Source organism: Zingiber officinale, chromosome 9A, assembly GCF_018446385.1.
Source record: "Zingiber officinale cultivar Zhangliang chromosome 9A, Zo_v1.1, whole genome shotgun sequence".
NCBI lineage: Eukaryota > Viridiplantae > Streptophyta > Magnoliopsida > Zingiberales > Zingiberaceae > Zingiber > Zingiber officinale.
In genome coordinates this window covers 81,767,935-81,782,757 of record NC_056002.1, presented here as the reverse complement: position 1 = coordinate 81,782,757, position 14,823 = coordinate 81,767,935, and the positions used below count along the sequence as shown (strand labels likewise).

Here is a 14,823-nt window from a genome sequence, read left to right as displayed (position 1 = left end):
CTGCATAATTCGTTATATACCCAGTAATCGCCTTTATAGTCCACCCAGTTACGGGTGACGTTTGACGAAACTAAAGTACATAACTCCTTATGTAGGGATCCATGGTGGCTTCAGGTCTAAGGACTAATAGTCATACTAATAGCCACATGAGAAAGTATATGACACTCATATAACGATCCATGATACTTTTTCATGGCGGGTCATTCAGTATACATTCTCCAATGCATACCCATGTGTCAACTTGATATCTCTATATCCATGACTTGTGAGATCAAGTCATCGAGTTGACCTACATGCTAGTCTTATTGCATTAACATTGTCCCTGAATGTTAATACTCGACTAGGAATGATTAAGAGTAGTGTTCCCTATATCATCTCACTATCGATTCAACCAATCAATTGATATAGGTAAGAACCTTCTACTCAAGGACGTTATTATACTTAGTTTATTTGGCACCAATAGAAGTAAATATAATAACCAAAAATCAAATGCCTTTATTTATATAGAATATGATACAACAAGTCCAAAATACAATCATCAAATGATTGGCTCTAGGGCTCTAGCTAACACGTATAAAGCAAGTGAATGTGCGTTAAAATATACATAAACGATCATAATATTTACGCACATCACACCCCCAGACTTGAACCTTTGCTTGTCCTCAAGAAAAACATGCAATCTAGATTTATGTGTGTAGATGGCATGTAATAATCCTTAATAAATGAATATAAACCTATCATATAGTTTCATTGATGAGCATGATACAAAAATTATTTGAGTGTGTCCTAAGTAGAAGTTCTCCGTGCTTAGTGTGATAAGTGGCTTAACTTTCTTAAGTATCAATCTCTAAGCCTTGTCAATTTTTCATTTAACCGTGTTCGTCATATTTCCGGCGATAGGCACTTACTTGCCACATGCAAGGTTCGTTCCCCTCAAAAATGCTATGCATCGTCTACACAAGGTCTCAAAGGAATACTCTGTATCAAGAGAAACATAGCATTCATTTCCCCAGTAACCTAACTCGGTCTCAAAGGGGTGAATTGCTAGTTTCCACTCACTATAACTATTTTTTATCCCTTATTTTTTCCTTCTTCTTCTTTTTTTTAATGTTTGCAAAGTATCAAACTTGAACAAACTTTAATTTTTTTTTTGGGATTGATTTTTTCAAATGAGCTTACATGATCTGAGTTTATCCGGTAACAAAAATATAGTTGAGAGGTCACCATAGAAGCAAGAGTACTAGTCCGGTTCTATGAATCATGACTATTTTCAAAAATATCTACCATCAAAGTCAAGCATAATGTGAAGAGATCCTAAAACTAGGCCAACATTCAAATTCTTCTAGTAATAACAATGCTCACTTCATGCTACTATGGATAGGAAAATAAAGATGAATAGGCATACTAGCATACCAAATCACACAACATAAATATCTAGATGAAACATGCTAGTATTTTGCATTAAGGAACAAACAATTATGATGTGATGAATGATGCAACTAGGAAAAATTAATTATGCAAAAGAAATAAGCAAAAACTAAACTAAACCAAATGCATCTAATGCATCCCCCCAGACTTAAACTTTCCATTGTCCCAATAAAAACTAAAAATAATTTGGTGGAGATTAAGAGTAAGAGAAGTTACCTAATGATGTGTGCCAAATGCCCATGTCATTAACTTCTCTATCATGTAATTGCACTCCTCCTAATCTTTGAGTCCTATAAAAGAAGATTGACAACAAAAATTAAGTAGAGGATACATGTTTATTATAAAGAACTAAAGACATAAAGAAAACAAGGAAAATGAACTTGGATTGCCTCCCAAGAAGCGCTTGTTTAAGGTCATTAGCTCGACCACTTCATTAGAATCATCGAAATCTCGCTCTTGGAGGGGTAAGATATTTCATCACCTTCTTACCAAGGGATCTTATTATGGAGGGAGCTTTCATCAAAAAGTGAAGAATCGTTCTCTCCATCTTCATCTTCTTGGAAATTTTTTCAGGAGGTCGAAGCCGATTTAGAATGAGCTTCCAATTATAGGCCCCATGAAAATCTGCACACCTAAAAGAAAACCATACCTCTCCCAAGCATGCTATATTAGGTAGAACTAGAACCTTATTAAGATGAACTGAGTATGTATCACAAATTGAATCACATCCAACAAAATCTACTATTGGTACATTTATGAAATTTTCCAAAAGATCACAAAGGATAGTTCTTTATGATTCTTGCCACTTCTCAACTTAAAATTATTATCATTTATACTAGATCTTGTCTGTGTAGGAGGAAGGTCTTCCTTAAACCATTTTGAAACTATGTTATTAATGTTTTCCCCCAAATGTTTGAACTCCTCATTCTGTGATTTGTGAATTTCAATATTTTTGGGTGGTTGAACTACATTTTGTTTGACAGGCTCTCTTGCATTTATGGTTGCACTTCTTGAATTTTTGAGGGATATTCCATCCAACTTTTGTTCAACCATTCATGGAGGTTCAATGTTACTTGATCAATTAATGTATATGCTTCATCTACACTCTTGTCTATAAAACAACCTCCAGCTGATGAATCTAACAAACACCTATCCGAGAAAGAAATCCCCTATAAAATATGTGCAGCGTCAGCCATTTTTTCAAACCATGATGAGGGCACTGTCTTTGTAGACTCTTGAATCTATCCCATGCTTCAAATAATGATTCTCCATATGTCTGAGCAAAATTTATGATGCAATTCCTCATATAAATTGTTCTACTTGGAGGGAAAAAATGATCCAGAAATTGCTTCTCTAATTGCTTTCAACTTGTGATGCTTTGAGGACGAAGGGAATATAACCAAGTCCTTGCTTTATCCTTGATACTGAAAGGAAATGCTATCAATCAAACTGCATCTGCTGACACTCCTTCATAATTCACCATATCACAAAGCTCTAGAAACGCTTGTTCATGTTGATACCATAGAGGCGCGAACGTGAGATCGTGCTATGATTCGAGCTGTCGGGAGATCATGTGCATGCACCAAAGGTATAACCTATGAATTAGAGCAATCAGCTTTGGCCTCAAGGAGTCCATGTCTATCTGAAAGGGAATGCGTTAGAAGTGGATAGACATGAAGTAACAAAATTTAAAATAAGAAAAAAATACAGGAAAGAAAAAAAATAGAGGAAAGAAAATAAATTGCAAAAATGAGAAATAAGGCATAAAAAATAATGAATGAAGGAAATAGGAATGAAAGTGCAAGAATAAAGGATAATGAATAAATAATAAAGAATTAAAGAATTTAAATACATATAGAATTATCTAGACAAATTCTAATGTAAACTAACTTGATTTAAAACATTCAATCCCTGACAACGACACTAAAAACTTGATGTGCAATAACTGCAAGCGCACAGTTGCTATCAAGTAATAAAATTTATAAAGTTGATCCCATGAGCTTTGAATTTTAAATGTTAGTTGGTTCTACACTTTGAATTTAAGTAGACAAAATCGATAGATGTTTGTTTTCATATTTTTGAACTTAAATGTGAAAGTAAAGCAAGTAAATTGAGTAAGTCCTTAGTTCTGAAGAAGTTATAGGTTAAATGTTTCATTGTAATGGTGGATGTTGTGCTACAAATTGAGTCGTTCCTAGTCCTCTGCTTGTATGTTTGCAGGATAGTCTAAATATCTACCGAATTCTACCGCGTGACGGTGTATTGGAGTGCTTCCCCTACTAGTAACCAAGTATACCATCAAGTGAAGAAGTTACTAAGAGAGTCTAGGTTTTCAATAGAGTACCTCCCATCACAAGGTCCCCCCTGGGTATACGTCCTTAAATTGCGTAGGTCACTTGTGTAGCATATGATTAGGGGAAGTCCATTATGTCAAATGATAAACTTGTCCATACATAGAATCATCCTCCCTTAAGAGGTTGTGTTCCATATAGAAGGATAGTTACAATAGACACTCAACTCCAAACAAGTATCCTAAGGCCATGTCGAGCTATATCGGAACACACACTCAAAAGTAATGGCGATTTATGCATCTGATCAACAAAAATTCAGGTTCACACACAATCCCGATATAGACACACAACAATGTATCTAATTTAGAATTGAGATCTACATATACATAAATGCAATCTAGATAGATAAATTCATGTTCATAAGGGAAAGCCTCTATGCAAGCATTTCATCAAACAGAACAAGTGCATATAAGCTTCATCAAACTAGGACAAAGGCAATTCCATAGAGTTTACATCATCCACACATTACAATTACGTCCTACATCCAAGAACAGATAAAATCTACTCCATAGTAGCTAGAAATGCAATCTAAAGACTCATAATAATAGAAATTCAAGAGAAGGAGGAGGAAATCTTATCCTTTGATGTCGAGTGTGTTAGTATTAGCCCTAATACCAATTATGAGATGATTATAAAGGGCTCTTTTTGTATCATATTTCATTATTAATAAAAGGCAAAGTTGGTTATTTCATTTCTTTCAATACAGTGCCGAATGAATAAGTATAATAATGTCCTAGAGTATAGGTTCTAATCTTGTAACGCCCGCCCCTCTACTACTACTAAAGAAGGGAAGGGGTTACTTACTTAAAACATACATACATGTATATGCATATGAAATCATGGCAGCGGAAGTGGGTTGTCTAAAATTTAATTTGATCATATGCATATGGACTAAACATGACATGTGAACCATATAATCATATTGTTGGAGCAATCCCAATGGTCCGCGGGACCATGTGTTTTGGTGTTTAGGCAAAGGTTTAAGTTAGGTTCACCCTTGTATTTGATATGTGTATTTGAGTTGTGCAGGACTGCAGGATGCACATGTGACTCAGGTTGATGGCTTCGGGTTCGGTGAAGGATGGAGCATCCGAGGGACCGTGGACAAGGCAGCGAGGACAAGGGTCGAGGGAAGCGACTTCAAGGCATACGCGAAGGATGGCATTGGGGATGAGTCGCGAGCTTGAATGCATCCGAGGGACGAGAGCCAAAGGAAGTAGGCTTGAAGGCAAGAGGTCAAAGCTGCAAATGAAGTGTCAAATGAGTCATAAGGGTGAGGGTACGAGAGCATGAGAGATTGTACTCGGAGTAAAATCCTAGTTTTAGGGTTTTACTGTAGCAGTACTGTAGCAGTCGACTGCATGTTTTAGCAGTCGACTGGGGCAGTCGACTGGCAGCGAACAGAATGTCTCTGTTCGTATGGAATCGAGCCGTTAGGATGTAACGGTCGAATTTCCACTGAGGGCAGTCGACTGCATGTTTTGGCAGTTGACTGGTAGGCAGGATTTTCAACCCGCGGCCTATATAACCAAGGCTTGGAAGCTTAGTTATCTCTGACGAAATAGAGGTGGCTAACCCCTATTAGTAGTCTACCTGTGCCCTAATAATCCAAGTGCTCTTGTAAGAGTTGTGGTGAGGTTTCTCCACCCACAAGGAGCTACGTGAGCTAGCCGGAGGTCTTCCGGGGAGTAATCCTCCGACGGATAGGGATCGTCCACCTTACGGACACGCCGTGGAGTAGGAGCTTTATCTCCGAACCACGTAAATGATCGTGTAGCTTGGTTTGCATTCTTTCCTTTAGTATTTAGCTTTCTACTTGCTTTGTTTGCATTTCCGCTTGCGCACTAACATTGTAGAAAGAAGCGAGTATTTGGGGGCGCCGTCTATCCAACCCCCCTTCAAGCCGGTCGTTCGATCCCCAACACATATAACATAGAAACATGCTTAACATGCTAATCTCTTCAATCATAACATGTGAATGTACTAGCATTCATGCATATAACTTGATTTATCATCAACTACTTAAAACACTATTCATGATATCATAAGCATACCAACATGAAACAAAAGACATAAGTGCATAAGCTAACCATTCTGGTTCAAGTAGTTATCAAAGCATCTAGCTAAACATAGTTCACATGAAAGGTCAAGACATATACATATAAGATCTGAAACACAAAGGGATCTATTCCACCATGCCACTTCCACACACATTCTTGCCCTTCCTGCTGCTCCTCTTAGTTTAGCCACTCTTTTCCTTTTTCTGCAGTACAAGGAAACATAAAACTATAAGCACATAAGCTTAGTAAGCTCCTTTCATACTCACAGAAACCATAAATCATACATAACATAAAATATTAACATGTTCACTTGGCAAGTTATAACCTAGCATGTAAGAGCATAAACATAGAGTCATATCATAGTGATCCTGTCCGAACGCTGAATCAACGGACGCTGGGCACGTGACGCTCTCTGAATTGCTGACGTAGAGCTCCGACCGGTCGTATGGACCTCCGACGAACCTCCAAGGAAGTCGGGCCGGGAAGGGGTTCCCGGCGACGACCCTCCGACGCTCAAGTCAGGCAAGTGGACAACAAAGAGGTGGCTTCGAATATACGAGAATGCGTACCTCAGGCGAAGTGTGAGGCCCTTTATATAGAGCTGTGAAGAGGCTCATGCACACATACCGAGGCGAATACGTGTCCTCTGACCATACCTCAGTATGGGCTTGTCAGAAGAGCTTACCTGCCACCATACTGCTACACTCCGAGCACATATCTGATGGGACAACGGAACCCTCTGTCGTAAGATCCTGCGTATGGCCCGGTCATCGAACATACCCGCTGTCAGAAGATGTTCCCTTGTCCTTTTGTCTCTTCTTATCCCATGCTGAGCGTCCGGCCGGTCGGCAATCCCCTCACGTCCGGCCGGTCGTACGTGCTGGTCCACTCGGGAGATTCTCGGTCATGTGCTTTGTGGACTGTTCGCAGTATTGCTACTTTATGCTTTCGGCTGAGCAGGCTCCCTGATCAGCCCGGCGACCCTGTTCCCCATGACCGTCGGAGACCCGACTCCCTGTCGGGTTGTTTCTGATTCCGCTGAGACCCCGTTCGGCCGATCGTTCTCCCCTTCTCTGGTCGACCGTTCAACCCTTTGACTTCCATGTGGCTTTGACTTCCCTCAGAGGGGTGTCCCTATTCTTACCACCGGATCACTTGCCTCCCCTTCAAGTCTAGTCGAAGGAGGCGATTAGTCCGACTGACTGGACGATTGTTTCGCTGAGCGGCTCCTCCAATAAACCATCCTCCGCTCGGCCGGTGTGGTGCTAACTACGGCCTCAGTCAATGCCACCATCCCTCGGATCTCCTCGGAATTCGCACCAATCTCCATCATTAAGGCCAAGCACGCGCTCTGTGCCTCGATAAGGCGCTTATTAAATGCTCTCCCGTGGTGGAATGCCACATGGCATTGCTGCCGTCATCGTATGGCGGCAGCGTTGCAGGCGACGAGACCGAGGCGATTTGAAATGGACGATCCGATGCGTGCTTCGGTTCTCACGACCTGAATCCGACGGTTGAGGCCACTCAGGCTCAACCCTATAAAGCCTTCGCTTTCTCCGCCTTCGTCGCATTTCTGCTCTCGCGTGCCCAGAAGCTTCAGCATTTCAGTGCTCCGGCGACTTCGATTCTCCCTTTCCGGTGATCCCGCGTTCTTCGTCGATCCTCCTTCTTCTTTGTAAGGCCCTTTTTCTGTTCTATCTCTAGTTCTCATCTTTTCGTTGCCTCTCTTTTCCGAGTTTCGATCATCAGAGTATCGTTTCGTTTGCTGCCTTCTTTCTCCTATCCCGTAACTTTCTTCACCTTTTTTGATTTCGTCTGCTCGGCCAATGGCTAGTTCCTCCCAACCTCTAGACCAAGCCCTCAGCCCATGGTATACCACCATGGAGTCGCGTTCGATCGGTGCGACGCCGATATTTTGATGGATAATTTTGACATCCCATCTAACTTCAAAATCATTTTTCCTACTTCCTCCGCTCGGCCACACAAACCGCCGCACGGAGCCTTTTGTGTTTTCCGCGACCAGTTCACAGCCGGTCTGCGATTTCCCATTCATCCCTTCATCATTGAAGTCTGCAATTTTTTCGACATTTCGCTCGGAAGCCTAGTCCCCAATACTTTCCGCCTTTTATGCGGTGTCGTTGTCCTATTCAAAATCCAGAATATCCCTCCTCCGACCGGAGGTTTTCAATTATTTCTATTACCCTAAACAGTCCGAGCTGGGCACCTATATGTTCCAGGCTCGGCCCGGTTTAGTTTTCTTCAGTAAACTTCCTTCTTCCAATAAGCATTGGAAAGAATTCTACTTCTACCTTCGTATGCCCGAGCGGGCCCCATTCCTAACGAAATGGCAGATCGGACCACCAACCTCACCAGAGCTCAAAAGGTTCAAAACCCAACCGGACTATCTTCATGCTGCCAACATGCTGGCCAGTCTAAGGTTTGACATCAACAAATTCCTGCCTGAAGGGGTGATGTATATATTCGGTTTGAGTCCGACCAGGACCCCCCTTCCGAGCGGCTTTGATAAGAATTTTACTTTGTGCATATGTTTTAATTGCTAACTGATTTTCTCTGTTTTCCTTGGCAGCGAACATTGTCATGGAGTCAGTGATGGCTGGCATTTTGAAAAAGAAGGCGGCGGCGCTGAGGCCGCAGTGGCCAAAGAGATGGAGCAATTGGGCATTCAGTCGGTTGGCTCCCATGAAGACGAGAGTGGGATAAATGCTGGGAAGTCAGCAGCCCAGCCTTCCCTCCCGGAGCCAGCAGCTGGCGCAACTGCTAGTCAAGAGCTTCCCGTTCGGGAGGATGGCTCGGCTCAAGAGGAAGAGCGCCCCCTCCGACAAAAGAGGCGCCGAGCGGAAACACCACTCCGCTCAGCTACATCTGCGGTCCATCCGTCCGAGCGGGCCACCGCCGCTTCTCGAGGCAAAGCACCAGAGGTGGAGGCGGTTTTTTCCGATCGGACGCCCTCCCAACTAGACGCGTCTGCGGACCCCCTTGAGGCCGTTCCGATCAGCGCCCTTCCACCTGCTCCCCGCAAAGTCCAACGTTCAGCGATTTTGTCACAGTTTTCGGCGCCGGCCTCTGATCCTTCCCCGACTTCCGCCCAGACAACGCCCGATCGGCGCCGCACCATCTGGGTTTCCCTGCATCTCCCCACCCAGGAATTAATGCCCGAAGCCGATCGGCCAACATCGCCCGAGCACCTGATCACAATGAAAGGGCCCTTAGCTGAAATGTGGGCCGACGCTCGGGCACGCGTCGCAATGATTCCCCTCAGTAATCTGGCCAATAGCCACATGCAACAGGCCATGGGGGTAAGTATGTTTTCTCTAGTCCTTTACGCATTTTCTCCGACCGGCTTCTAACAACTTTGCTCGTGACAGAGATGGGTGGAGGAGATCGCCGTTTGCAGTCGTCTGGCGATGGTGGATGCATAATTAAAGAAGCTGAAGGCTTCGGGCGGCCCTTCCGGCTCACAAGGTCCATCCTACGCCGAGCTGCAAAAAGAGCTCAAAAAGACTCAAGATTTACTGGAGGCCGAGCGGAAGAAGACGACCAACCAGGCGCACAATCTGGCTGAACTTGATCGCCTAAACAAATCATTGGATCGCAAGATAAGCTTGGCCACTGAGCGGAAAAAGACAGCTATCTCCGATCTGGAGAAGAAGAACGTAGAGGCTCGGGGGCCGGAGCAAAAAGTAAAGGAGTTGATGGAGCAACTAGCCAACGAGAAGATTGCCCGCTCGGATGAGGTGACGAAACTCGAGGCTATTTTACAAGAACACCAGGCAGTCTCCGATGCTTCCCGAGCGGCACTTAAAGAATATCAAGAGGCCGAGCCAAGTCGGGTCGCCGCCCTGAGACAGAATTACATCCGCTCGGCCAAATTTCTGGAGAAAGTTTGTGAGCGGATGTACATGGCCTTTGAACTTGCCATGAATGCCATGACAGAATATTTGAAGTCCAAAGGGCAACTTCCCGATTCCGCCATTATCCCCGCTCAGGATCAGGCAACACTCCTCAACAACATCCCGAAGGATCTCTACGAGTATTTAGAATAAGGAGTGTATGTATAATTCGGCCGCTCGGCCAAAGACTACCCCGTTTTTTGTAATTTGGTCGTTCGGCCTTAATTTCTATAATGCTATGCTTTTACTTGCTTTCTCTTTTGCTACTCAATATGAGTGTTGCCTGACTCGGCTCTTATCACACCTCTTGTGTTCGAAAAGGATTTTTCGTGAAGTATTTTGCGTAGCTATTCCGCTCGGCTTAATATGTCTTGCTTCGACAGAAGAGTTTTTCACTGGATGTTGACGAAGTGCTTTTGGGTACTTGGCCGATCGACGAAAACGGCTCACCAGTTACACCTCTTTATTGACTTCGTCCGCTCGGAGGGTTTATAGTCGCCGGCTCGACTCTCGATTTTTAACGTCGGAGCTCGACGGTCTTCCGCTCGAAGAGTTTATAGTCACCAGCTCGACTCTCGATATTTAACGTCGGAGCTCGACGGTCTTCCGCTCGGAGGGTTTATAGTCACCGGCTCGACTCTCAATTTTTAACGTTGGAGCTCGACGGTCTTCCGCTCGGAGGGTTTATAATCGCCGGTTCGACTCTCGATTTTTAACGTCGGAGCTCAACGGTCTTCCGCTCGGAGGGTTTATAGTCGCCGGCTTGACTCTCGATATTTAACGTCGGAGCTCGACGGTCTTCCGCTCGAAGAGTTTACAGTCGCCGGCTTGACACACAATATTTAATGTCGGAGCTCGACGGTCTTCCGCTCGGAGGGTTTATAGTAACCGACTCGACTTTCGATTTTTAACGGCGGAGCTCGATGGTCTTCCGCTCGGAGAGTTTATAGTCGCCGGCTCGACTCTTGATTTTTAACGTCGGAGCTCGACGGTCTTCCGCTCGGAGAGTTTATAGTCGCCGGCTCGACTCTTGATTTTTAACGGCGGAGCTCGACGATCTTCCGCTCGGAGAGTTTATAGTCGCCGGCTCGACCCTCGATATTTAACGTCAGAGCTCGATGGTCTTCCGCTCGGAGGGTTTATAGTCGCCGGCTCGACTCTCGATTTTTAACGTCGGAGCTCGAAGTTCTTTCGCTCGGAGGGTTTATAGTCGCCGGCTCGACTCTCGATTTTTAACGTCGGAGCTCGACGGTCCTCCACTCGGAGTGTTTATAGTCGCCGGCTCGACTCTCGATATTTAACGTCGGAGCTCGACGGTCTTCCGCACGGAGAGTTTATAGTCGCCGGCTCGACTCTTGATATTTAACGTCGGAGCTTGACGGTCTTCCGCTCGGAGGGTTTATAGTCACCGGATCACATAGCATGTGAGAACATAAACATAAAGTCGTAACATAGCATGTGAGAGCATAAACATAAAATCATAACATAGCATGTAAGAGCATAAACATAGAGTCATATCATAGCATGTGAGAACATAAACATAAAGTCGCAACATAGCATGTGAGAGCATAAACATAAAATCATAACATAGCATGTGAGAGCATAAACATATAGTAGTAACATGATCATATAAATATCATAGACATATTTTCAAGAGCATCTTAAATAAGCATAAAGGAAACCATATAACATGAACTTGTAGATGCATGATGTTCTTTTGAAAACATGTATCATGAAATGAATATATGGAAGATGTCCTTTTGTAAACATATATCATATACATACTTAAACATAATCTCAACATGAGGGCCCGGCTTGTACCACATACATACATAAATGCGTGCATCCTAAATAGATCCAAGGTAGCTAATCTTGAACCTACCAGGAACTAGGCCCGTTTCATAGGCCATCGACCTAGGCGCAACTTAGGAGCCCATCCCTTTTACTAGGCCCGTTTCATAGACCATCGACCTAGGGGCGCTTATAGAGCCCACCCTTGGTACAAACCATACAAAAGTAAAATAGCATATCATGTTTCTTATCATATCATAGCATATCATGTTTCTTGTCATATCATGGCATATCATATTCTTGTCATATCATGAAGAGAGCTCTTAATCCCAACTTAAGGGAAGCATCTCTTTGTCATATAATGAAGAGTGCTCTTGATCCCAACTTAATGGAAGCATCTCTTAGGCTTTTCATCTTACATCAGCCTTTCATAAACATATCATGATAGCATGAGGTGCACATAATATAAAGCATATCATAAGGAATCATAACATAATGACATAAGTGCACATAACATAAAGCATATCATAAGGAATCATAACATGATGGCATAAGTGCACATACATAAAGCATGTCATAAGGACACATAACATGATGGCATAGTGCACATACATAAAGCATATCATAAGTACTCATTACATGATGGCATAAGTGCATATAGCATATCATAGGAACCATAACATGATGGCATGAAGTGCACATAACATAAACCCTATCTTTCTTAGTTTGGCCGAAACTTACAAGTCATTGTTCTAGGTTTTTTTTTCAACAACATCTAAGCATGAACTTTAAACTTAGATTACAACCTAACAAGTGAGACTCTTAGTAAGTATAAATGAGCTCCTAACCCTAATTCTCAAACCTTGGCCTAAACATACAATCATGGTTTTTAGGTTTTTCAAGCAACATTTAAGCATGAAGACCTTAACTAACATTATATAATGGATTACACATCATGAGAAATCACAAGCTAGCATAGTTTAGGTCTTAAAATTTTCCCTAATACCTTTATCTCTTCTAGGCCGAAGCCCTAAGAGTTTGGTGCTAGTTTCTAAGCAATATAAGGCATGAAACTTTAAACTAACAACATATAATGGGTTACACATCATAAGGAAACATAAGTAAACATTGTTAGGTTTCTAAATTTCCTTTAATCCTCTTATTCTTTCATGGCTGAAACTTTAAGGGAGCATTATCTAGATTTTTAAGCCACCTAAAACATGAATACTTCATACTAACATCATATGGTGATTTACACATCATAAGAAATCATAAGCAAGCATTGTTAAGTTTCTAAACTTCTTCTAACCCCTTTATCTCTTCTTGGCCGAAACCTTACAAGCATAAATATAAGTTTCTAAGTGATAGATAGCATGAAAAACTTTAAACTAACAACATATAATATGTTACACATCATAAGGAATCATAAGCAAGCATAGTTAGGTTTCTAACTTTCCCTTAATCCCTTTATTCTTTCATGGCCGAAAGTTTACAAGCATGAATCTAAATTTCTAAGCAATAAATAGCATGAAAAACTTTTAAACTAACAACATATAATGGTTTACACATCATAAGGGATCATAAGCAAGCATGTTAGGTTTCTAACTTTCCCTTAATCCTTTTATTCTTTCATGGCCGAAACTTCAAGAGAGCATGATCTAGATTTTTAAGCCACATAAAACATGAAAACTTCTAGAAATCATAGATGGCCTCTTAACCTTATTTCCTCATCTAGGGGAAAATCTACAAGGTAAGATCCTAGGTTTAAAAATATATATATATCGTGGAAGCTACTTGTACTGCAGGTGAGGGGAATACTTATTTCCTCCCGCTTGATTCTCTAAGAAAATGACCTTGCCTTGTGATATTTTTCTTTAGAGAGGACTCTTGGCTTGAATTCGGCACAAAGGATGGAGGAAGCTTAGTGTTCGGTGGAGAGAGGAAGGAGGAGGAAGAAGAGGGAAGAAGAGAAAATGAATTTTTCGATTCCCTTTTTCCTTTTATTCCAAATGAAAGGAAGACAGAAAAATGAACTTTTCCTTCCCTTTTCTTTTATTCATCCTATATGAAGGGAGAAAGCAAAACCCTCTTTTCATTGGAAGAAGAAAAAGAAAACTTGAACTTCTCCTTCTTAGTGAATAGAGCCTTCACTTTCCTTACCTTTAACTATCTTGTCCCTTTCCTTCCTAACAGCACACCCCTGCTGGGGCTACTGGTTATGACATTCATGCATCTAACAAGAGGTCCAAGGTTCAAACCTTGGTTATGCCTCTTTTTGGTTCTATTTTTCTTTATTATTTTTTTTTGAAAATCCACATAAGGCTCATTTTAAATCATGCATAAATCTATATGAATTATTAGAGATCCTATGGGTGTTACAATCCCCCATACCTCATAAAAGTTCGTTCTCGAACTTAAAATAACTCCGGGTACTTTTGTTTCATATCATCTTCGTGTTCCCAAGTAGCTTCTTCGAACCGTTGATTTTGCCACAAGACCTTTACTAAGGGCACCTCTTTGTTCCTTAGTCTTTTGATATCTCTGTCTAATATCTGGACCGGTCGGCTCTCATAACTTAGGTCCTCTTGGACTTGCACTGTTTGTGGCTCGATCAGTTGTTCTGTGCTAGGAATACATTTCTTGAGCATCGAAACATGGAAGACATTGTGAATATCTGACATCTCTTGAGGCAGCTCTATCTCGTAAGCTACCTTGCCAACTCTTTTCAGAATTTGATATGGTCCCATGTAGCGCACGCTTAGCTTTCCCTTCTTTCCGAACCACATCACTCCTTTCATAGGAGCTACTTTGAGGAATACTAAATCTCCAACACTGAATTCCAATGGCCTACGCCGCTTATCTGCATAGTTCTTTTGCCGACTTTGAGCAGTCTCTATTCTTTGGCAGATATTCTGTATCGCAAGAGTGGTGTTGTCAATAAAATCTATTCGGAATTCCATCTCCTTCTTTTCACCACCTTCGTACCAGCATATAGGGGATCTACATTTCCTCCCGTACAAAGCCTCATAAGGCGCCATTCCAATAGTAGCTTGGTAGCTATTGTTGTAGACGAATTCTACTAAGCATAGATATCGGCCCTAGCTCCCCTTGAAGTCTAAGGCGCAAGCTCGTAACATATCTTCTAGTACTTGGTTCACCCTTTCTGTTTGTCCGTCGGTCTGAGGGTGGAAGGCAGTACTGAACAATAACTTTGTGCCAAGAGCCTTCTGAACACATTCCCAGAAATGTGAAACAAAGCGACCATCTCTGTCAGAAATAATG

General features: G+C 42.2%; 1 non-coding gene across 1 annotated transcript; it reads left to right on the top strand.

Moving 5' to 3' along the window:
* Nucleotides 1-2,630: 2,630 nt before the first annotated feature.
* LOC122022024 lies at nt 2,631-2,736 on the top strand. The gene has a single exon (XR_006122773.1). It is a non-coding gene; the product is annotated as a small nucleolar RNA R71 (small nucleolar RNA).
* The last annotated feature ends 12,087 nt before the right edge of the window (nt 2,737-14,823 follow it).